This window comes from Anas acuta, chromosome 9 (assembly GCF_963932015.1).
Source record: "Anas acuta chromosome 9, bAnaAcu1.1, whole genome shotgun sequence".
In the NCBI taxonomy this organism is placed as follows: domain Eukaryota; kingdom Metazoa; phylum Chordata; class Aves; order Anseriformes; family Anatidae; genus Anas; species Anas acuta.
The window spans coordinates 3,209,235-3,235,216 of NC_088987.1; the positions used below are offsets into that span (position 1 = coordinate 3,209,235).

At 37.2% G+C, this 25,982-nt stretch overlaps 1 long non-coding RNA gene across 4 annotated transcripts in view; it reads left to right on the top strand.

The window, feature by feature from the left end:
- Positions 1–25,982, top strand: part of LOC137860938 (uncharacterized) — a 215,089-nt gene that overhangs the window by 145,481 nt on the left and 43,626 nt on the right. For 2 of the 4 annotated variants that reach the window (XR_011099268.1, XR_011099265.1), the window contains exon 3: positions 19,275–19,327. This is a non-coding gene — a long non-coding RNA (uncharacterized lncRNA). Of the gene's footprint in view, positions 1–11,963; positions 12,165–12,354; positions 15,482–19,274; positions 19,328–24,861; positions 24,982–25,982 lie in introns of those variants that run through there. The other 2 variants (XR_011099269.1, XR_011099264.1) reach the window with 2 other exon arrangements.

Below are 25,982 nucleotides of genomic sequence, written 5' to 3' on the forward strand. Positions count from 1 at the left end.
ATAGGACAGAGCAGCTCAGTCATCCATGTCAGGCCACCTGACAAAATGCCTTCTCTAAATATTTTAAAGAAATAACTTTGAATCAAAGTACAGGTTCTTCCAAACAGGTCATCACACAGACATTCCATGGCATTATGAGCCTGTTGCCTTTTTCACTTTTCTCTTTGGTTACTGGTTTACATAGAGTAAAACCCATGTACATATGTTCATAAGGACAGCTGTAAGCTGATAATATTAAATGGAATAGTTAAAGTGGAAATATTCTATATTGCCCCTACTGTATCTCCTTTTTCTTTTGATAAAAGGTTTAGTTTCAATATATTTTCTAGGTCAGTGGGAAGACTGCTGTAGTAGTATGGTTGTCTGACTTTACGAGCCATAGTGTATGGTCATACAACTCAACTCCCATGACATTTGTTGTGCATTTGTGAACCTTGTAGTTAGTTACTACTGTTTGAGGTAAATTGAAGTCAACGGTGGCTTTCAGCAGCATCTTGTAGAGGCTGATCTGTATTTTTAGCTTTGTCCTTCCTTAAGGTAAGAGTATTTGAATCACATATGCCAATATACTTCTATTCCAGCTAGTGAGCATCTATAATCTTTAATTTTTTTCCTCACAGCTCCCATTTTTTAAATCTTTGAAAATAGCATATATGTCAAGATCCAGGAAGTAACGCTAAAAAAGCAAATGTAATGTAAAATATATTGTTCCTACAAATACAGCAATTGGGATGAGTGCAACACTGATAATATTAACATATGGATTAGCTGATTATTTTTATCTAGCATCCCATTCTAGTCAGTCATTTTAATTTTGTATCTAGTATGCAATAAGATTTTGGATTTTTTTTTTTTTTATTTTAAAGAGACAAAATCTTAATTACAGTATTATTTTAGGAAACTAAATTAGCATGGGTGCCAAGATGTATGTCCTCACACAGGTAGCACTTCATTCCGTTAGCAAGACTGATAGTAGAAAAATTATTTTATGAAATTAAAACACAGAAAAAAATGTGCATGAGCCTATTACTTTATGCAGATACTTCATTAAGAAATCTTATTTTCCTTCTTAATTTTAATGGTGAGTGCTTAATTTATATAATTTAAATAATTTTAAAATTAACAGTGTTATGGAATTAATTTTTATTTAATTGTTTCAGACTTTTGTAATGAGAGTAGAATGTTTCTTAATCCTAAACCAGAAACTGACCTGGCAAGGATAATTGGATTTATACACAAAGACAACACTTGACGGCAGATATTATGAAATGATTAATGGCACTGATGGTTCAATACCTAGTGACAAAACAGATACAGGAGATAAAATAGCCCGTTACCTTTGTTTTCTTTCCTCTGCTAAAGAACTATGATGATAAGAGTGTAAAGGGGCTCATTTCAGCAGTAATATATATATATATATATATATATATATATATATATATATATATATATATATATATATATTTAAGAAGGCGTATTTTAAGATTTTCTTTCTGATGAATGGAATTGTGCTAAAATTTCGACAGCTGTCTGATAGCTCTAATGGAACTTTCCCATGCTTAGAAATTGGTTGCTTATAAAATAAGTTTTGGATGAATTAGCATAAATGCGTCCCTTATCTGATCTCCCAACATACTTTCTTACACCCTGAACATCTTGCCTAATTTTCAGTGCATCAGTTCATTCCTTTCCATGAATATTTCTGACTACATATGAAAAAGATAACTTGGTATAAATTTAAGTGCCAGGTATTTCAATCTGTGGCCTTGTTTTGTGAGGCTGATGAGTGATAGATAAAAAAAAGAAAAAAAAAAAAAGGTAACCAAGGTGTTGTGTGATATTGCTGTCTGCGTAGTTTGTGATGTCGCTGTGGACAGGTCACAGTTGTGGTTTTTCTTTGTGATACATGTGATGTCCCAGTACATCTGCAGTGGCTGGTTTATCTCGAAGTGGCTTGCATACTGGTGGAGTTGTGTGTGAATCCCTTACACACTGCACTCCGTCTGAGCATAAGTAGCAAAATGAGTTTGTTTGGAAATTTGATAAATGGATGAGCAGATGGCAGTTCGTACGTGTGATGAACTGATTTGCAGTGATTAAGACAAGTGTAAAATTGGATTTTGAGCATCTTAGAAAGTGCACAGTTCTTTTAGTTACTTAGATTTCATGGTAAATAAAAGTTCAGTGACAATTCTTAAGTTTGGCTGAAGGGAAATCTTTAATAATCCTGATAACTGTCTCACTTTTTGAGTGATGTAAATATTATGATTTCCCATGGTAACAAAAACAAGAATTTACCAAAAGCGTATTAGTAAGAGTAGCTTTATCCAACTGAAACTAGGAGTTTAAATGGACTGTCATTATTTGTTTGAAATTTTATTTCCAATTTTATGTGAAAAAGTACTTTACAGAATGAAGATTCAGGCTCTGTCTACAATTTGTAGGAGTTGCATATTACTGTATATAGATGTGGAGATCTCATACCTGTATGATTAAATGTGTAGCACTGGATGGATTTTCAGTATTTAATCAAGTTTGCCTTTTGGCTTCAGCATTGCTTTCCTAACTCTGGGCTTTTTAATACATCTTGACTACATATTGTGAACTTCAGCTGTTGTTGATATCCTTCATAATTTGCATTAAGGATTGCTGTATAGGTAGGCATGAATCAGATGACACAAACCACCTCAGCTCCTAAATGTCTCCATGTTTGGTTCCTTCAATGCCCTGCACTCAGGGGCCTATTTGAGTGCAGTCCCAGTGGCAGTTTGTGTCCTTAGGTGCGGCACAGCAAGTACTGCCAGGGCATCCACATGCACCTGCACCAGCATTTAAAATTCTGCCTCACAAACATCAGCAATTGCATATTCACCTCAGATCTGCTCTTGTATATGTGTTGTGGCTTCTCTCTGAACGAACACTTCCAGTAGATACTATCAAGGGGAATGCTAATATGTAGTCAACACATATCTCGACCATTTTTTCCAGTCCAGCAGTATAAATGTAGCCAGCCTCCAGTTAGGAAAGTAACATGCCATTAGGCAGCCGTATGACTGTGTTTTTGTACTTTTTTTGATGCTAATTTTGTACTCTAAACAAACTAATTTCCTGTAATCCAGAAGTCCCCCAGCCCAGCTGCGGCCCTCTGATAAGGATTACTCTGGCCTCACAGCTGCCACACAGACGCCCAGTTTAGGAATGGGTCATCCCATGCCTGGGGCACCAGGGAATAATTAGACTTCACTAAGATGGCAAGTGCTTGTTGTGGGCATGGGCTCTGAAGTCATGTGCTGTTAATTAAATCTGACTTCAAAAACCCTCTCAGAATGCCCAGAATCGTGGTCAGTAAGGACTGGCTCTTCATTTTAATTGTGCAGCTGTAAAAATGCCAATCTAGACTTTACACTATGAAGTGTAGAAATTCAAGGTTTCCATTACCAATTTTATCACAAATAAAACATTACAAATCTTAAAGTTAAGGTAGCTTATGGAGATGCTGACTGAAAGAGACTTCTCCCTCGGCTGCTCCATCCCACCGCCTGACCACGGCTCCAACCACCACCAGATCAGGTCAGCTGTGCCCTTGTCTTGTTAAATCTTGAGAACTGCAAGGATGGAGATGAGTTGCCAAGCTGAATTTCTACATTAGCTAGCCCCCAAAAATCAGAAACCGAAACACAAGTGTCTGAATTAATTTGTATTTTCTCTTTCTATTCAAGCTAACATCTGTGGCCTTTGAAGGAATCTAGTGAAAGGGAAACGAGCAGGATTTTGCATAAGTAAATTCATTAAATCTAGTCTCTGAAATTCTGAAGAAACAAACAGATGGTGAAATTGGTACTGCCTGAAGTGTCAGTACATGAAATAATGGTAAAATACACATATTTGAGAAAAATACCTAATTTCTGTGTGCCACTATCTAGCGAAGGCAAAATGGAATTAATGTAATGATCATTTGGAATATGTTATTCTGCATTTTGCTTATATAAATGCTGTCAACCGAGTGCTACACAACATTTACCTTATTCACAAATGTGAATTTTAATAGAATGTTTTTATTTGGAAAAGATATTTGCATATGCACTTTTTTTTTTTTTTTCCTGCAAGATAAATTATTCTCTTTAATACACGGGAGAAATAAACTGACTTCCCACCAGCATCCATAGAAATGTAGTTCAAAAGTCCTTATGATGTGGAGGGATATTAGCATCTCCACAGAAAATAAGAGGATGTGATTTTTCCTTTTATTTAAAAGAGTTCTCTTTTTCCTTTGCCTTCATACCTGTAACTTATTGAATTTGCAACCCATTTGGTTTTGAAGAAAGTGTAGAAGAAAAGGTGAAAAATTTTTGATATATTTTGCAACCACTAAACATCTTGCATCCAGGAAGTATTTAGGCATGTAAAGAAGATACCACATAAAGTCAGGAAATGTTTGTTACATTTGGAAAAATACCTTTATAATGAAATATATTTGTACATGTTGCATAGGATTTGAGACAATAATTTATACAGCCTAAAGTGCATTCGCCTATTTTCAGTTTATGAGCACAGATATACTGGGAACAAAGATCTACCTTCTGAGAAGATAAGTGCTTTTTAGAGTTCTCTGGGGTCTCTGGGGTTTTAATTAGGGATTTTGATAGCTTTTGTATACTAGCTTCCAAGACCTTTTTACTTCAAAATAAAACTCTTTTTTTTTTTTTCCTCCCTTGATCCATTTTAAGGCCAGAAGTGATGGTGCAAAGAGTCTCTCTGAGTACTAATGAGTGCCTTTCTAAAACTTTGACAGCACATATGGGTAGGTATATGAATATGTAGGGGTATTATATATATCAAATAATTCTAGTAATTTAATGAATCTTATGTTTGTGCCCTGAACATAGGCACCAGCAGGGAAATATAGCAGTGTAGGCCATCCCATTCCATGAAAGTCTTGCAAGGTGAGTGATGGGTATATATCTATCTATCCTGCTGTCTCACATCTGTCACATTTCTTGTTCTGTTGATTAAATTGTGTTGGTTGGTTGTTGTCGAGGTGGTGGGCTTTAAAAAAAATGAATGTGCATAAGGACCTTGGCATTCAAGCTATTAAAGTTTAAATGAAGACATAGCATGCTCCCTGACTGGTTGTAACAGCCTCCCGAGCCCCATCAATCACAGCAGCCCGAGCGGAGGCAGAAGAATGAAGATCTTGTAACAAAATGTGTAAATATATAAACAATGCTTCTTAGGAAGAATTCATGTTGTCCTGCCCTTCCCTCCCAACATGTTTCAGTATCTGCCTCTGCCCCAGGGGCTCTGATTATGCTGTGAAAGCACCCCATGGCTGAACCCATGCTAGCAAGGTCTGGGGCCACCTGCATGGGCATCTCTCAGTGTCTGCTCTTGCAGAGTGGGAACTGAAACCCCTCAGCAGCAGGCAACAAAGAAGACCTCGGTGTTAGCATGTGTCCAGGTGTCCTGGGCCCCTGCGGTGCCATGAGGTGGAAGGCTCTAGGTGCAGTGCTCTGGGTTGAGGGAATTTAATTCTTCTGGGTTTCAAATGAGCGTTCGTTTAGGTATCTCGATAGCTGAGAACGATGCATGCAGTTAAGCGGTTTTATAAGGGTTGAAATTAAATGTCTCAGAATATCATTATCTGACACTGAAAGCTTGTGCCAATGCTGAAACTGGCTGTGCTGGAATTACGAGAGCTGAATTAGATCACATGCTAAGTGACAGGTGAGCTTAATAGGTTTTGACTGACACAAGCAGAGGTGGCATATAAAGACTGCATTTCTCAGCCCTGTACTCAGCCTGATTACAGGCAAGATATTATAAATTCCTTCTTTGTAGAAGAGAAGTGGCTCTGCGAGGGCTCAGCTATTAAAACTGGCCCCCATCATAGGCGCTGAGCATTCAGGGCAATGCAGTCACCCTGAAAAGCAAAGTTTGTTCATGTTTCCACTGCAATTACAAAGCTAGAAACATATCAACAACCATGCCCTTCACGCTGTGAATTCTTTCTATTACAAAGGCAAATAGTCATAAGAAATAAAGAAATAGAAAGGGGAAAAATTGGCTGTACTCCCAGCTAACTATAACTTCCAGAAATTGTGGTTCTGCCCAGCACTAGCACAGACTCAAACAGCTAGAGCAGCAGTGTGAGAAAAACAAGCAGATGAAGAACAAAAGAGAGAATAAAGCCAATGGATGCTGTATAAAAAAGGCACCATCTTCTACCAGTAGTAGTTCTATGGGCCTCATTTTGGCTGAAAATGTTAGGGAAATGCAACAATGAGGTGAAGGTTTTTTAACAGGATGAGGAAGGCGATGGAGGTTGGGTGGAACCGTTTTTTTGGGGGGTTCTGGGATTGACTGGGCATCCTTGTGTGCCACTGAAAGGTGCCCTCCCATTTTATTGAGGAAGGCTAATGGGACTTCTCTGAACTGCTGAAAATAGAAAAGAAGCTGTAGTTACCATGTCCTAGAAGCTGCTTTAAGTGTAACCATCCTCAGAGATCTGAGGTCAGCCTGGGGCACTGTGCAGCTAACATGGGGAGCCTCCAGCTGCTCCAGGCTTCTGCATGCAGGAACTGTAGCTGGCAGCTCCATTGTGTGATGTCTGGGAGGGAAGGGATGTTCAGACATCCAGAGGTACACCAGTACTGCTGTGAGCACACCCAATGCTCTCCTCACTCCTCTTGTGGCTTGGTGAGAAGTGCGCTGTGCTCCAGCACCACGGTTGTCCAGCTCCAGAGGACTGGTGGACAGCTCTGCTGTCAGAAGCCTTGTCAGAGAGTAGAAGTATGCAAAGTTCCTTTTGCTGCAAATAATTCATGGCCTTTAGTTTTCATAGCTGTTTTGAAATGTTGTCTTCAGCTGGAGTTTAGGTGATAGCTCTGTCAAAAGCTTTCTCAGTGAAACATTAATAAATAGTTCATGGCAAATATCATAACACATATATTATAAATATGACTTATCCTTGAAAAAGAACATAATTCAAAGTAATTGTTGACAATGATTCAGAAAGGCTTTTCCCCCACTGCTGTGCATCATCTGCCAAAAGAAACTCCCAAGGCTTTGGAAGTTAGACTCAGCACGTGATTCAATGGGAAACAGATGGCAAACTTCACAGATTTCAGGTTTGGCTATGCTGGGCAGAAAAATTCATTTTTTAAGGTACTGGTGACCTCATTTTTGAAATTGCTGTCAAAGGGTGTTTTTTGTATAAATGTTTAATACTTTAACGTAAAGTGCTTGAATATTGGGGATTCATAGGTTCCTTCTCTGTTCTTTTGTTTAGTTTTTGTCTTTCAAATTAAAAATAGATTTATTCAAAATTTTTATTTATTAAAAAATGTAATCCAAAGTTTTTGCTTAATTTTTAAACCTCTAATAAGATGACTATTACTGTAAGATATATTGCAGCTTTGCAAGTTATGGTCCGTAATTGTCTTCCCTGTAAGAACCAGTTATTTGCATACAGTCTTTATGCCTTTTCTACAAATTGTAGAAAAGGGTTGGGCCTCATAGGATAAACCTATGACGACAAACATGTAATACCAGTGTAAGATGATAAAATTATTTAGCAAGTTTGATTAGACTGATACTCTTCCTCTGAAAGGACTTTACACAAAAGTATTTGTAACTAAATTCGCAATTGAATATTTGTAAAAGCCTTGAAATCAACAGAAGAGCCATGTCTGGTGTCTTCATCCACAAATATATGCCAGAAGTCTTTCTGGATACAAAAAGAATTAATGCTATCCTGTATTTTTGTCTCTTATATTTGACTAAGTTATGAACTAGGAGAGAGTTACAGATTTCTTGGCTAGCATTCCTTGCAACCCTAAAAATCATTTAAGCATCTCATCCTAAATCTGCGTACAGTTAAAATCCCATTTGACTTCAATATGCATTGGGCTTCACAGTTGCAAGCATCACCTGCTGAATTTGGCAAAGAGTACCTACTTAAGTGAACCGAAAAAAATATATATTTCATAATGTTGTCATAGAAATTGTCTTCTGTCATCACAGAACCCCAGAAATTGCCCCACGTAGAGCTAACATTGATGTTAGCTCTTGTTTCCTTGGTTTTTGTATTAAGTATAATTTCTCTGGGAGGTGTGTACCGGCAGTCTTACAGGGAAAAAAAAAAAAAAAATCTTTTGTGGATTTTTAGTCTTCAGAGTAAAAACTCTAAGATGAAGGAAAGAGGTAGTAACGTGATCTAAACTTCCTGCAGCACGTTCTCCTCTGGCAAAAGCTGTATTTTTGCAGATAGACAACTTTGTGAAGATAAAGACATTGACCTCAGGAAAAAAAGCGAGTATGTTTGTATTGGAGTATCCTGACTTTTCTCACAATTTGTGCTTTTTCAGAGGGTGAGATACGTTTGTGGGAAGAGCTTTACAGTGATGCTGCTCCTGCTGGGACAGTGGTACAAGCAAGAAGGGGAGTGCCCAGAAATTCAAGGTGGGCTTCCAGAGTGGTATTGTTGCCTTGTCCACACTGGCTGTGTGAGCTGGGAAGCCTGGGGAGCAGATGTTGCCAAAAATTTTCTGTTTTTCCATTTTGTTTCCAACCGGAACTTTTTAAGCTTGGCAGCAGTTCAGAACAGAGTTTCTCTGGTGCCCCAGAGCCCTTGCAGATCTGTGTCTGTTTTCCAGCTCCTTCCCAGATGCATTTGTGGTTGTTTAGCCATAGCCCCTGTCTGCTCTGCCTGCCCCAGTCAGTCATGGTGGTGCCCACCTGGCTTTCGCAGAGGTTGCTGTGTCTGCTCTGAGGAGACTTCAAATGCTTTAATTGAGGAGCTTCTAAAATCATGGCATTTTACAAAGCCAAGGGTTTCAGTTTGGCTTTGGGCACATTTCTATCAACTTGTAAGCATGTGCTGCAGTTCTTTTTATTGAATGACAGGTGATATTACAGCAGTCAGTCAAGCGGCTGTTTTAAGATGCCTCAGATGATTTGTCTATGCTGCAGTGATTCATAGCTCCATTTTTATTTCATAATAAAGAGAAAGCGAGGAGGATTCTGTCTTCTGCTGCAGTCCTCGCTGTGCTGGATTGCCTACCTGTATCCACAACCCCTTTTATCCTATTTTAAAGTTCAACAGAAAAATAAATGCGAAGTATCACAGGAACTTCTTTATGAAATACGTATCTCGCACATGATTCTGGCAATCGTCTCTTTGTTGTCTGCAAGTTGTCTTTAATACCTGGCTCCGTCTGGAGGGAGATTTTGGCACCTTAAAGCAAATGTGGTGCAAAGCTGCCAAAAGCTTACTTTATCCAAATTCCTCAGTGTTTGAACTATTTTTTCTGCAGTATGTCTCTGCTTTGTATTTCAGCCTGCAGCACGGTCCGTTCTTTGGGAAAACGTGCTGGCTCTGATACATCCCCAGCACCAGGTAGCTAAGTGTGCTAATGACATGTCTTGTCCAGAGCAAAGCATTATTTCTCACAAAATATTACTTTGAGTCATGAAACAGTAAGTAGAGTAAAACGGTGATAGATGAGAGACTTTACATACAATTTCACACTTCAGGTTCTGATTTATGAATGTTACTGATTTTACCAGAGAATTATGTGTTCTGCAGAAATCCTAAGGTTTAATTATTAAAGGTGGTGCTCATGTACAACTCTGAAGTGAAGTCATAGCCTTTTCAAAAGTTTTCCTGCAAAGAATTTACTGGGTTCTACACAGATGTATAAAATGAACTTGCATAGAGAGGAAAAAAAAAAAAAAAAGGAAAAAAAAGAATATATTAATATATTAGTGATGTTTCTGTTTAGGACAGTCCAAAAGACCATAGGTGTGGATCAATATGCAGTTAACACCATTAGATCGTTTCATGCAACATCAGAGGGAATATTAGAAAGCAAATCTAAAATAAAAAAATTACTGTGAGTTGTAAGTAACTCTATGGAAAACATAGAGGCAACTAAAGGTCAGACTGCAAAAGGGTTTCTTTGTGGAGCTCCGTGCATTATATGGAGGGGTAGGTGCATTCTCAGTCCATTGGGAATTCCTCCTGTCTTCAGTCAAGCTGGGATTCTAAATAAAACATGAAAAAATGCTGTTATCATCTAGACCAGCATCCATGACTAAATTTCCTGGTTTAAATTAACTCATGACATTTAGGAAATATTGACTGGATTAGAGAATTCTCAGCTTTAAACAATCAGTAAAGCATCATGGTTAATTCTAGTCACTATTTTTAAAATATCTATATTTTTAACGATATTTTTCTATACCAGTGTCCAAGAATTGAATTTTATCTCTGTCTGCTGGCCTGAATAATACATTTTCAATCTTGTTCACCATGTAGTTTCTAGTAGGCTTTTAAGTTTGTTTTGATTTGCACTGCAAGGAACTCTGAGACTCAAATACAGAATTTCTGAAGAATCAATCCAAGAACAGATCTTATTTGATGTTTTCTCTAGTCCTCTGGAGAAAAATGGAAGTATGCTAATGAAATTGGCTAAAAAAAAAAAATAATATATATATATTATATATGTATATATGTATATTGTAAAAAGAGGAGGGTGACAATATCACAGGGTAATTTGTGGATGACATTTGACAAATAAATAGTAGAGGCTGTATAAAACCTAAGAGCATGAAATGCAGTGTTCTGCACTGAAGGATGAACAATTTGGAAATGAAGAAATAGGAAAACTTTACTGAATGGAGATGATTGATCTGGGACAGGTGTAAAAGATAAACTATACGGATCTTAGAAAGAAAAGGGGAGATGGGAAATAGAGAGCTAATGAATATGGGCAAACATTGTAAATGGTCACTTTATAGTGGCTTAATAAATTACCGCTCACTACCATGGTCACAATAACCACAGTGTGTGTGTTCCCTTCCTGCTCCTGTTGCATTGTGCAATGTGCTCCTTCAAATTGACTGCCACGTGGTGGCGATCCACACACTTCATACGTCTGGATGATCATCGCTGGCCTGACCATGTGGAATCACTAGTTTTTATAGATAATAGAGCTCGTTCCATTGTTTGCCATGTGCATTTCTAGCTTTCCTCCTTGAAATGAAGCACTATGACCCCAAATATTTTTTTTTCTTTTATTTTCACTTTTTATTAATAAACCTATAATCTTACAAAGAAGGACCTTGTTAGTTGGGCAATGATCAGATATTTATAAACTTGAGTTTGACTGGCATTAACTACGCTTTCTTAATTCTATGCTTGATAAGCTCTATATCAATCATTGCCTTATTTGACCTGGAATCTCTATCAGGATGATAATTGTATAATTACCTTGTTGTTCTGCTTATCCCTTTTAAATTTTGTTAAAACACTATGTTTCTTCTGCTAATCCAGTAATTTGCTAGTTATTGAATAATGATAATAAATTGCATTTGTTTAAAACTTACCAAAGGAACGGGACTTTGCCAGTCTGATTTTACAGTGCCTGTATTTAATAATAGTTGCTTGGCATTTTCAATTAATTTTGTAAAATAAACTGACTCATCATCTCATGAACAGAGTAAATCTCTTGGCTTTTAGCAGAATAACGAGTAGTCTACTATACAGTGAATTTATCTGTGTTGTTACTTCTACTGTTTTTGTCTAGTAATGAAAGATTTCTGTATATTTTGCTTAGTTTTCTTTCCATTGTTGTGGTTTTGTGTGTAATGAGCTCATTCATTCATTCTTTATACCAAAATTTTTATTGGTTTTGTACCTACTCTAACCATCTCTCTCCTAGAAGATTTTTCAGTCAGATTCAATTCTTATTACACCATATTTGTCTAGAAAATATGGACTGGTAGCCCCAAAATCAAAACCATCTGCCTTACAGCACTCATCTAGTCAGCACTTCATGGTGCAATTTTCAGTTAGGATGATGCCATAAAAGTCATGTAAATATTTGTTTTCTTCTGGTATGAAGTTACCCTAAAGTAATCTACAGCTATTTATGTTCAGAAATAATTTGTTTTATTTTTAGAGAAATAGCAAACCATCCTGCTGCTGTTGTGTCCCCAATGAAGGCTCTTCCATTTATACTGTGGCACAGAGATGCATTCCTGTCTGCCTGGGGTACCTCCATGCATGTGACCATATCACTACTGGGCCTTTTGACCTTCTGTACTGGAAACTCTTTTCGATCGTATACATCCTCATAGGTTCCTGGGCAGGATATTCACAGGTGAGCTGGAATTGGCTGATAATGCACTGCCTGTGGAATTGTCTCTCTTTCCTTTTTCTTTGCATCCTTGAGTGCTTCCAGACACACACAGAACCACTGGTCCTGCAGTTTGATTATGTGATGCTACCCTAATGTGGGTATCCCACTCATTTACTTTGTTCTGGTTCTGTCCTTGTTCATTTTTACACAGCAAAGAAAGGAAGTGAAGACAACATGACACATCTGCAGCTCACAGCCACCACCGTCACACGATGTGGAGTAAAGCTGCCAAGGAGAAGAGCCTCTTTCAGTCATTTTTCAGGCTCCTTTGTTCATTAGTCACAGTTTTGACAAGCAGCTAACTCTCTTGAAGATTGTCTCCATCTCCATGTTAGAAAGAAATGACAAATCACTCAAAGTTTAGGCAACAAGTTGATCAGAGACTCAGCAGTGATAATGCTGCACTTCTTCCTGGTGGTAACAACCCCAGACACCTACCAAAATAGCTTGTCAGCTCTGCTTCATTCAAGTATTCAAACCACCCAACATACAGGCAGTCAGATAATCTGGCAGACGAATAAAGTGCCTCGAACATGACTGCCTTTGACATCAAAGACTGAACTCCCCATGTCTTCCAATACGCATTTTGTTTGCCTCACCCAGTTGCTATTCATGCCACTTGCTGATTTCCTATCCCCTTCTCGGCAGTATTGCACTGACTCGGTATTGATGGCTTTGAAACTTTAAGATAGCAATCTTTATAGCCTTTCGAAGTGTTTATAACTTGGTTTTTAATGCATATACAGAGCCAAATTTTGGCTATGTAAGTTCTTGAGTCCCAAAGTCACTTGAGTGAGTATCCACATTTAGGAGTTAACAGCTTTCAAAGTGCATTTGATATCCCTTGGAATCTTTTTTTTTTTTCCATTGCTTATGTCACATGGTAGAGGAGAGAGCAGTGGCATAAAAAGAGAAGGTAATGTGTAGTAAAATGGAGAGAGCTATTAAGTGATTCTCCTCAAATAGGAAACTTTACCTTGGAAAATTCACATACTAATCGTAGCTCAGGGACACACACTGTTTATTAAAATGAAATCGGTACTGTAGAGCATGAACTAAATAAAGAAATGATCTTGTGCTCCAGTGACCAGCCATTATGCTATGTAAATACATGATCCCATATGTGCAAAGTGTTGTTAACAAAAATTTGTGTAGTTATTTTAAAGTAGCAACATAGAAAGACTTAAAAAAAAAAAAAAAAAAAGACTAATCATCTCTTAGCTAATAAAGAACTTACCTATTTTTAATAGATTCCACTAGCAAGAGACTAGATGTGTATAAACTGGTATCGCTGTCAGTACTAGTGTGGGTTTTCTTACCCATCAACAACTAAAGTTTTTCTACAAATAACCCTTAACAATCAGAGTGAAATCTAGATTTTGTGTCCTACCAGAAATTCTGACATTTCAGTAGTTATTTTTGCTCTGGAAATGTAAAAGTGCTTCCTTGCAATTCAAAGCCAAGGAGGATCCTGGATATTTCTGGAATAACACTTCCCAACATTGTTCTGTTGACCACTTTTGTTCTGTTAACCACATTTCATTCCCTTATTCTGTTGTTGATCGAGAAGCGTAGGGCAGATACACTCAATCTTGCACAATACACAGTGGACTCTCCCTCCCTGCTCGCAGCGTTTGCAATTGCCTCGACTCAGAATCCTCCCACACTGTGACCTCAGCTGACCAAGCGAGCTGTAATAATAGCTTTCTTCTTTGAGTGAGTATTCATTTTTCAGGATAATCATGACGATTAAAGCCTACCTGTGTTTTGCACAGGAAATAAAAAATAGCCAGTGTTATAAAAATCTGAAGAATGTTACCATCAAAGCTACAATAAGCAAGAAAAATAAAATTGTAGGCTCTCAGTCCTGTGTTTCTGTCATTGCCCCACGGTGGTGCAGTATCAGTTAAATCACTGGGCTTATGCACCTTTGTACTTCTCTGGTTTTAAACTGCTTTGGAATTTTTGAATGAAATCTCCATTCTTTCCACTTAACCTATTATATATTTGGTGTATCTCTAATGCTCTATTAATTAATTCCACCCTTAGAATAAAATGCTAATATAGCGAAGTGACCATGGGGTTTTATCTTTGTGCAACAGTACAATTCACTACTGTTTTACTGTTGTTGAAGCTTAGAAGTGCAGGAATAAATGTAACCTTGTGACTCTTGTGCACTGTGAGTGAATAATAAAATTCTATATTCGATGTTAAAATAGCAGTATAAAACATAAGATACAAACTGATTACTTTATTATTTTTGTAACTTCACAAAGTGCCAAAAATTTAGTTCATAGTTTCACTTGCAGGGTTGATACAGGAATCTAGTTAGCTGTCCTCAGTTCCTTCCAAATTATATATCTGGGGGTGTGTGTCTGAAATACAGTCACAATATCATGTCATTTTTTAGACTTCTTTAGACGGGGATGAATTGGACTGAAATAGCAGAGCTCCATAATGATCAGTCTGGTTTCATACATATTGAGCAAATACACATCAAAGCTAACAGCTCTGAGTGTAAGGGTAGCCTTCTAATCCACCAACCATTAAGGCAAAGCAGAGAGCACATGAAACCCTTCTCTTTGTGGTGATGTTAATCTCAATATTTCTGTTTTTTATCTTCAGAATGCTATTCTTCAATGGCTCAATGCATATTCTGTGAAACAAAATCCAGTGTACTTCCAGTCAATTTGAAAAACTGAGCCGAGATGGAATTGAAGTTCAAATCAAAAGTTGCTAACCCCAAAATGCATTGGTTACCACTTATTTACAGAAACTGTTTATCTGCTGTGTTACTTTTTTATGTTTTCTAGGAACCCAGAATTATGATTCTATGCCTGGCAAAACAACTCCAGTATACTCAGCTTGTCACATAAACCTGCATAAACTCACTGCAGGAACAAGACAGTCTTGCATTACCTGGTGGCAGTGGATGTCATTTGCTGGCAGTCCTCCCATGGAAGTGGCTCAGAAAGCACCATCAGGCTGCTGAGGCCAAAACCATGGTGTCCTGTGGCTGGGGGCCTGTGAGGTGGGGTGCGGATAGGATTTAGTTGCTGTGGATGTTTTGGGATTTGGGGGTTAAACTTAAACCTCCTTTGGTGGAGGGATCCTTTGAATCGGAGCCCAGCATTTGCCTAGGGCATGGCTCAACCACTGGGCTACAATATAAAATACAGGACGCCTAACATCTAATAGTTGTTTAGGTTATAAACTTATGCAACTATTAGCTGCTGGGTGGGACAGGACACCTGACATCATGGACTCTGTGTTTTCAAGCTCTCACCCTATCTGACAAAATTCTTAACATATTTCAGTTTTACACCTCAATTCTTAACTTGTTCAGGTGCAGAACAGGATGTGAATTGACTGAACAGCACTTGTGAGCATCATTATCTGGTTGATGAACCAGGTTCCTTCTTGAGAAAGAAGTGCTGGAACTGCAACCAGCCAACCACTGCTGAAGTATTTTCTATGTAATTTCTATTTGAAATATTCTTTTCAGTCCTACTGTTTCCTCTCCTACGGTCTGATAGACCCAAATCTGTCTTCAGTTTTGCTATTGCTTTAGATATTTCTATTCCCATTCTCACTGTATCCATGATGCTTTTTCTTCTTTTGAAAAGATTCTGCCCCATCCTATCATACTGTTATTTTGTGATGCTTTCCTGTTTACATTTATATCTTTCAGATCAATCTCCACTTACTTGAACAACAGCTTCCCTTCAAATCATAGTGCAGGCATCCCTGTGTGCAGGGGAAGGAATTTATCATTCAAATAAACATGAAGAAATGCTTTTATTTCCTAATCACATTTAAATATTATCTCTTCTAAAAATAACCAATTTAAGGTAGTGTATGAAAATACAAGTTGCTAATGGGTAATACTTACAAATTATTCTCAATCTCCTGTGTTCCAGGCCAAGTCCAATTTACTTAATTATTGGTTGCATCTTATTCTGACTGTGCTACATTTAGAGAGGAAGAGGAAACTGAGACTTTGATTAAACTTTCATAATAACTAATTGCAAACCAAAAAGCAGTAAAATTCAGTTCTGGAAAAGTAACAAATTGGATTTTGCTATGACAGTTTTCTTGTGTGGTACATGCGTAATAGTGTGAAATCACTATGAAATTGCCATTATTATTCTCCTATACGGTACCCAGAAATTCTTTTAATGCACTCTCTCCAGGTAATTTACTCTGGAGAGCAAGGAAGTGTTACAACATGATAAAATGAGATTTTAGTAGAAAACTGTTTCTGATTTCAGGCTGCTGTTGTGTTCCCACTGGTTATCATGGCAGTGGAGGCTGCCTAGGCTTTAAGCTCACAGGGAGGCTGGGTTTTGAGTCAGGTAATTTCCATTTAAATACAGGTAAACTATTTCTTATAAATTAGAAAATGTGAACTGACAGTGGGAAGGGGCAGGACACGCTTATTAATCCTTTTTGTATGTTATATTTGAAGCTGAATGAGAAATTAAGGAAATCTAGAAAGGCTTATCTCTCTCTCTAAAGAAAATCAACTTTTTAAGTGTGTTGTCAGCACATGTTACCTCCCCACTTACTGTAACACCTCACACAAGTTGCATCTACACTGCATTCATTCTGAGAGGTTTTCGTGGGGCAATCTGCACTAGGCATATTGTTTTATCTCTTCCAGTCAAAAGTGCAGCAATACTAAAAGAGATATTTTTCTTTTAATGTATTATACTATATATACTATCTATTATTTTGTCCTAATTTTCCATTATGTTGCACCATTCTTGTTGAAGTCAAAAAATTGCACCAGAGCAAAAAGTAAAGGGGTAAACAAGCTCATGAAGAGGTCAAAGAATTTTTTAAAGCAGAGGAACAGTGTTTATTACTGAGATGATTATTAAAATGATATTTAATTCTGGGAGTCAGAGTGAGATGAGTACTTACTGAGGAATATTGAGTAGGGTAACATTGCTTCGTATGTATATGGTAAGGGAAATCAGTCAACAAGTTATGCTAATTGCATCACTTGAGAAGGATACAGGTTATATTTTTGGAGCAACATGTTTTAAGTCCTTTCATAACTCTGAAAGGAGAATAAGCAGTCTTGCATCCCTTTCTAGAGCACACAAGAGCCGTTCCCTTGGTGGCCTTGGTGGGCAGGGACGTCTGTGAGAGTATCAGGCACCAGACATTTCCCACGTACTGGGACCTGTCTCACCCCAAGAGGAACTTTCTGGAGCTCTCCACGGAGCAGCACCTCCATGAGCTGTGAGGCCTGCCAGTGTCACTTGCCATGACATTGGGGGATTTTAGGTGGGAGCTGATTCTAGGTTAGCCCCTGGGGTCTGACCTGGAGGGTTTTGGAAGAGTGGAGTTAAAATGTGTTACTGTCTTGCTCAGCATCTCTCTGCCTGCTACAGTCTATAGACTGTGACAGTGATAATTTGCAAACATTCCCATGCAAACATTGCTATTTTGTTTTGTCAATACGAGCAAGTAGTGTTGTTGTGTTTGCAGTAAATACTGCTTGCATACAGTGGATTTGTTTCTGAAAGCTTCAGACCATGTTGCTGGCAGCATGGTCCCATCCAGAGGAGCCGTGCAGTCTCGCAGAAGAGATGAGAGTGGCTGGCTCACGTGGGGAGGGTCACGGCTCTGCTGGGTCTGACTCACCTGGGCTCTGTAGATCCTCTTACTGAATTCTTTCTTCTCTACTTGGGATAATCTCATGATTTTTTTCCCTGGCGCTAATCCAAAGGGATTAGAGATTAGAAATCCCTTAAATCTCAACTTCTCTGATATTTGTGTCTGAGAATGTCACAGGTTACTGATACTATGCACCTTGTCTTTCCTTTCAATTCCCTTTCAATTCATTTTTTTTTTCCAAATTGAATTTATTTAATTTCTTCTCTATTCAAAGTAAAATTTAAACTAATTGTTTTAACTCAGATATATGATTTCAGGCATGGTGCTGAGAAGCATACTTCAGTATTTCTGCTTTCTCTTGTTGATCTAAGGAAAAGCAGCCACCAAAAAACCAACCCTGGCTGGTGCTGTTGAAACATCAGTCTTTCTTGGGTGACTTGAAAGAAAGAGAGAAAAAGATATCACTAATTCTCTTTGGATTTTAGAAGATGTGAAAAAAGTGAATCTTCTGTAACTGGAGAGTAACAGCTGTCCAACAGTACTTTCATCTAATAATAATAATTAAAAGGTATAATTTAAATTATTATTAAATAGCCTATAAAACATATCTAAATGTAAGTACACATGCAAACAAGCTCTGTTTTTATTTTGGCTAGTTGTATCTGATCAGTGCTTTTTCAATTTTCAAATTTTCATCACTAGCATGCTAACGAAATGTGTGTCTATACCTGGTAGTTTTAATATACTTCAGAAGATATTTGTAGCCACTAAGGTAATTTATATCTGTTAGCTTGTGGTACTTCCAGATGCAACAACAAAACAAAATGATTTACAGGCGTCGCTAGACTACTTAGAAAAAAAAAAAAAGTCATCAAATGTCTGCTACGTTGTGACAGTTCTCTAAAGTGATTTTTATTTCTCATATTTGCTCTGAAAAGCTAAGAGGAACGTGCTAGGAGCTTTTATTTCATTCTTTCTAATGATTCATAATTAACGTCGCAGGAAAATTGTATTTTTAACTTCAGATTTGCATTGCACGTCAAAACTGATTGCTTAGTCATTACAGAACTCTATTATCAAAATTCTGTGAAGGTAGTGACTATTTTTATTTGGTTTTCTGTACCTGGGTGTCCAGCAAGGGGAGGAGGGGAAGCAGCACCCACCCTGCTGCAGTCGCACAAGGCTGGACTGATAGCTGAGGTGCACAGAGGGTGTCTGTCGGAGGAGTGATGCTGCTGTGGGCTGGGAGGAAAAGGAGAGTTCAGCAGTATGTTCTTTGTATATATGTGAACATTGGGCACTTTCATTCTTTACATAGTTATTTACTAAAAAAAAACACACAGGAAGAAGATCAAATAAAAAATAAATAAATAAAAAGGCAAACAGTTTTATTCTGCTGAAGCCATCCATGAGTTTTGTTATTTTTTTCCCACTTTGTTGCAGACATCCTGAGGCTCAGAATGGCAGTGAACTTCCATGAAGACAAGGAGTAAAAGGTAGATATCTTTTGGTATTGATTTTCTTTTCCCAGATGTACCCAAGTCTTACAAAGAGTAACATTTAAATAAAGTAACCATGAGGGCAGCAAAACAGTTTTCTGTGCAGAGGCCAACGTGTACAGTCAGGTCTCCTTGTAAATGGGCACTTTCCAATGGGCTCAGGTCAGGATGAGTGTAAAACCCATGTTTAGAGGATGGAAGAGAGATGAAAGCATAACATTTGAGAGATACACTTAATTTATCATATATTTGATTTCTTTAGCCCCACTGAAATGAAACTTCCTCTGTTACACTCCAGAGGAAGACTGGAGTAACACAGGGTGTAATCAAACCACATCTTTCTTCTGCTTGAGCTCACTCCTCATTTTCTTTTCTAATACTGAATGCAGAGTCTGCTAAAATAATAAAAGGCTGTGTTATTTAATACAAAGTTTTTAAAAACATTTTAATCCTGTCTGGATCATTGTGCACATTATTATTATTTTTAGTATTACACAAGTGTATTTCTTGATACAAACAAATGAAATTGCTTTTGTGTATATAAAATATAATTATACTCCACAAGGGATAAAGCAGTAAACACCATGTTTAAGTGCTCGATATGCATTGTTTAGCATTTAAACTATTGATTAAAGATGCAAATAATCTGTTCTGCATCACTTTGTAATAATCACATTTCTTCTCAGGAATATAGCCCTACTGCTTGTGCTATGTGTTGTTGATGCACCAAGGACTGCAGTAGATTAAAACTGCAAAAGATGACTGAGTGTTGTTGGTGTGCATCCCTTGAATTGGAGGCAACTCTTCCTCAAGGTTTCTCTGGAAACTTGAGAATGAGATCCCCAAACTAGCTGATTGCTAAAATATGGACAACCAGAGGGAAAACTATGTTTTCTCTGTCTGTAAAATATGTGCTAGGGATGAGCTCAGGAGTTATAAACCAATGGACTTTACTAACGTACTTGGAACATTGGCTGAAAAACAGCTATAGAGTTATAATGAGCATGATATTATAAGGACAAAACAGCACTGCTCCCAAAAGGAAAATTCTCTTTCCTCCTGGATGTCAGCAAAATAACAGATAACCAAGAAGTGATAGATATAATTTATTTGGGGTTTTAAAAAGCTCAAGAGGCTATTAAGGAAGCTAAGAGTAATCACAGGGTAGGACATAATGGACTTTCATGGACTAGAAACCGATTAAGAGAGGGAAACAAAGAATGAAATAAGTACATCTAGCAAGTTAAAAATTGGACTGAAAAGTTAATTCTATTTCAATATCTAATGGGTTTTATTTATGGCATTGGATGATAAATTGTCATAAATACACCCAGGATTCCAATAAATGGTCAGCAAAAAGTCTTTTCTGTCAATCCAAACAAAGTGCTCCTCATTTTATTTTTTGCAGCTTCACTCAAATGCCATTAGTTATCAGCATCAGGAAATCTACATAGCTGTAGATGGGAAAAATTGTTATTATTTGATGGATTAATAGGTGCTAAAGTCCTAAAAGTCAACCTTTGTTTAGTTAGTTTTATTATTACAATGACAGCTAATGTAATAATGAATATGGATACAAAAATGTAATTAAATGTAATTTGAAAAATGAGATATGTTATGGGGGGAAAATTACAGTAGATCATCCAGTTTATGTTTCTGTCCAAATAAAATATTTTTTTCAGGAATGCTTTTATGTGTTTTGTGGAAGCAGCTTTTAAGTGAAACTTGTAAGTAGCAGCATTTCATGAGCATTTCATGAGTTTTGCTTTCTCCGATTTCATGGATTGTATTGTTATGGCTTGTATATACCTTGAACTCTTAAAATCAAATATTTCAGCATGAAATACTATTCTCAGTCTGAATGTAAGACTGCTTCATAAAACAAGATATTTCACTTTTAGTCTCTAGGCTGCATGTGTTTATGTGAATTCATGCACACACAGGCATAGAAAGGAAGGAATACACAGTGTTCGATGGCAGGAGATGTCTTATGTGTTGGATGCACTTTGCAATGACTGTAACATCTTGAGAAGGTTGCAGGAAAGCTGTCAAATGAATGAAGGGCTTCTACAAAAATAGATAACAATATATTAGGGTGAATAATTTCCAAGAAATAATATTTTGACTGAACATTAGGAAAAATGGTTTCAGGATAGTGACATTCAAGATAGTGAAAGACTCAAATGGTTTACAGACAATGGTTAAAGACACCACTCCACTGGGTATTGTCAGAGCTGGACAAACATCCCTGAGGGTGGATGCAACAGCAAAGCTAATTTAATTCACAACGGTTGTCTTGAAATTTTAGCTGAATTATTTTAATTGGTGAGACACTTCAGGCTAGTGAGTGGTTAGACTCTCTGCTTTGAGGGTTATCAAAAGAGGCAAATGTGCTCTTTGGGACAGTTTAGTTGTCTGAATTTCTGTTATTAGTGGTATTATGAATTTTAGCTCCTTAATGAACTTCTCAGAAGCATTTTAAGTCTCAGAATCCCCTGCCCTAGCCTCTCTCTTGTTACAGCCTTGCATCGTCATAACTCTGGTGCTCTTATTAAAGGCTAGTGTAGGTCTTGGAGATCCTGCATCAATTTCAAGGAAAGGTTTTGGTTTGGGCCTTGGTAACTTTAAATAGTTGCAGTCTTCCATATAATGCTTCCGTTATTGTTAGAATGGCAAGGATTCATTCGCTGTGTTAAATTCCACAGATGTATTGATTTTTGTCATATGTTAGGAGGTGTTTCTTAGTCCCATAGGTCTTTTTAGCTTTAATATTGGACAGCCTGAACTTGTGTTTGACATTCTGTAAAATTTTGTTTCTATGTCTCTCTGAGGGTTGAACAGAGGATGAGTATGTTCTATCACTGCATCTCAGGATGTTTCTATGTAATGATGTTAACTCCCCTTTACTTAATTAGGGACTTAGTGCTATCAAGACAGTCATGCAGATTTTATTACAAGCATGCAGAGATGGTGCTTCATTCTGTTCCTTGGATGGATGAATAGTTTTTGACACAAGTCTTTGTGAACACCTTTGTTCTTTATTATTTTATAAAGAACACCTAGTGAGCTATTTCAGTGGAGAAAAAAAAAAAAAAGGAAAAAAAAAAAAGTGCTTATATGTACCAGGGGATGATGATTTGATGTAACAATAATAATAAAATATGCTGATGTGATCGTATCATTTTCATTGCGTGCGGGTGGAAACTGAAACTTCTGTTTTTGATGAGATGCTGATGATGAATAATCAGCTTCACATCCTAGAGAGGTAAACACAATCTGTGTCGGAATGTATATCAAGGGAAATCCTTCATGTATTTTCATGAGTCTTTGGGCATGGGGGATATTCTTAGATTCTTTTCCAGCATGATTCTCTTTCATTCAGCCCACTCATTTTTATTACAGAGGTCGGCCGCACATCACAGAAGGGTGGGGGGCTTGGACTGGGTCTGCCCCAGCTGGCAAGGAATAGCTACATAAATAATATTTGAAGCTAAGTTTTTAATATTATGAAAGCAATGTTGTAGAATTGGGCATTCAACCGCCACTTCACCTGAAAAACGCATTAAAGGATGCAGTGACGCTGATACAGGTTAAGCAACACATCAATCCAATTCTCAACCTAGGCATATTTCTGAAAAAAATGATGATAAATACATCCTAAGTAATCTTTCCATATGATCTTTTTTAATGCTAATTGTTGCACTGAGCATTCAATAAGTAAGGCAATTTATCTCACATCCCAGTAACACCTGAATTTTACCACCTGTATTCCAGGAGATTTTTTCCCATGTAATGAAAGAAAAAAAAGTTTGAATGGTAGAAACCATTTATTTAGCTCAGTTTGTTAGTGAAACTTGTCATAATTTTATTTTTTCCTCTCTAATTTTCTTGAACAGCTGTGTGGTCCTTCCCTTGTGTTTACCAAGTAATTTTCTCTTTCTAAGTAGAAATTCCTAAATGATTTTCTAGATTTTTAAAGTTCTGATCCTCCTACTAACCAAGGGTATAAAAGATACCATAGAGAGAGAAAAAAGATAGAGAGGCCTGAGGCTATCTTCCTAGTAAAGAGCATCTTCCTAGTAATGACCCCTGAATGCTTCAGTCGCTGTAGAAATTGGAATAAGTTACAATGATGTGCAAATTAACTATGAGAAACATAGGTATTTTTGAGTCTTACCTGGTAGTTGAGTCCGTTCTGCAAAAATTGATTTTTCATTTTTATACCATAATTAAAAAAAAAAAAAAGACTAAATTGTTAGGTTGTAAGTGGTATTGGCTTTCTGTGGTATTCTAGAGTGCTGATTCAAAACAAGATTTTCTGTTTCAAAGCAGTTTGGATTTTTCTAGGCGAATAAGATTTTTGGTTTTGTTTTGTTTTGTTTTAGTTACATATTTAATGATATAAATTTTAGTTGTTGTCCTACCACAGCAATATTCGAGGCTAATAATACTGATGCTGAAGAAATCTCTCTTGGGCATTTTATCTAGTGTTATCATGGTGTTTAGAAATCATTTGCAGAATGTAAGTCATCAAAACAGTAATGTTTATGGATTTGTTTGCATTTAGTTGTCTGTTTGCAAGAATATTGGAATTTGTCCATACTGTTCTGATGTTGCTGTATAGCTTATAGCTTAGATATGAACAAAATTCTTTTATCATAGTATCATAGGCATCTTTATGACTTATGTATTAATAAATTCACTTTACTTGAAGTGAAGGTTCCAGTACTTAGGTTACAAAAACAATAGATGGAATAAGTACTAGAATTTAAGATGTTAAGTATGTGTTCACGTGGTTAGTAATGGAAAAGTAATGGTGTATGGGGGCATTTGGAAGATACCAGACAAGAAAAAGTATTTTATTTTTCCGCTGTGTTATGATTCACTATAGTCAGGATATTTTAGGGGTAGTGGCCAGATTCTGCAGACCTGTAACTTTTAGGTATGCCTGGCATAAAAATAAGCTGATGAAACTAGCTTCACAAGGAAAGTACTTACCAAGCAGTTCTTCCCTTTGACATTGACTTTTTTTTTTTTCTTAGAAAAGCACAATATTTTAGTGGTTGTTGTTTTTTGTTTTGTCCTTTTTTTAAAAAAAAAATACTGTTTGAAACGTACTATTGATTTCCCAATAAAATGTAAAAGAAAGTCAACATAATTAAAACAAGGGCAACTGTAATACATAGAACAACTAGAGTTTACCAGGGGGAGATGACAAAACTCCCAGTTTCTGCAGCATGGCTTTACCCCCAGTGGTACCTCCTCCAGAAGGCAAACTGTAATCATGAAAGAGTTTGTGGTGAATGTTCACTTTCAGGCTGGGTAACAGATGGTGCTCGGCTACCTATGACTAATACAGATAATTTTTTCCTCTTCATACTGTGAGTGCAACATATTCCAAGATCCAGAAAGCCATTATGCCTAGGAAAGTTGCTGTGCTGCACAGAGAAGCAGTTCTTTTGCAGACCACTAAGCAGCTGGTGTGTATTGAGTGCTCCGCTTTAATCTCTTTTTCTGACTTACTGCCCTAGGTGTTTGAATCTGGCATGACTTGTCCCTCTCTCTTCTCTGAAATCCATCCATGATCACAGGGAAAGTCTAGAAACCTGGAACACACAGGTATTGTGCATTGTCTCCTGCAGAGCCAGTCCAATTCAGCAGCACTCAGGTTTTGTTGCTTACATACCAGTCAAAGGAAAAATGTCACTCTTCATTAAATCTCTTCTCTCTCACATCCATCAGAGACACACCTTTTAATTGCTTTCTGGCGTTATTTGAAAAAGCAAGTGCCAACTGTGATGCTATGTGTGTCACCATATTTTTGGCCTGTTTCATAGCTGTTACAAGAAGAAGATGTGGCAGTGAATGGTGCGTGAATCTGGTTTTAATCACTTCGCTAAAGCAAAAGGATCATTATTTTGGCATAGGTAATGTCAACGTAAGATATGAACCAAAATCTTCTGGACTGAAACTTCTGTTTTCATCCTTCAAGTTGACAAATGTCAAAACTGTAAAAAATAAGATGAAATTCATAAAAGCATAAGGTCACCATAAGCATGCAAGTTTTCTTGTATTTTTAGCCAACAGTAAAGTTAACACATTGCACCAAATATTAAATCTCTAACATTTTGTACAAAAGTTTTGTGCTGCTGTTGGTTTATCAAAAACAAAATTTATCAATTTTGAAAGCGAGAGGGTTTCAATTCACATTGTAAAAAACAAACAAACAGACAAACAAAAAAAATAATAATTCTTTTCATACCAATACTAAAGCCTGCACTGGTGTTATGGTGTGAGTAGAGAATTATGTCCATATGGTATTTTTGCTCTCTTCTATCCTCACTTTGTTGCTTTCATCATCGGTTTTTCATTATTATCCTAGAAACTAGATTCCTGTGGCAAATTGTTTGTTTGTTTGTTTTTTATGTGGAAGGGGGGGGGGGGGGGGGGGAAAGAGAGAGAGGGAGATGGCATGCTGCTTTGTTTTGTTTTTATTCTGTTTGCAGTTCTTACTGCAATTAAAGTTTGCCCAGCAAATGGGCACACCATAAAGATATAAATAGTTTTATTGGTAACGGCTGTTCTAGGAAGGAGCACCAGCTCAGCCTCAGGACTGAGTTGAAGGGTGGAGGGGAGGACAGGGAATGCTTCC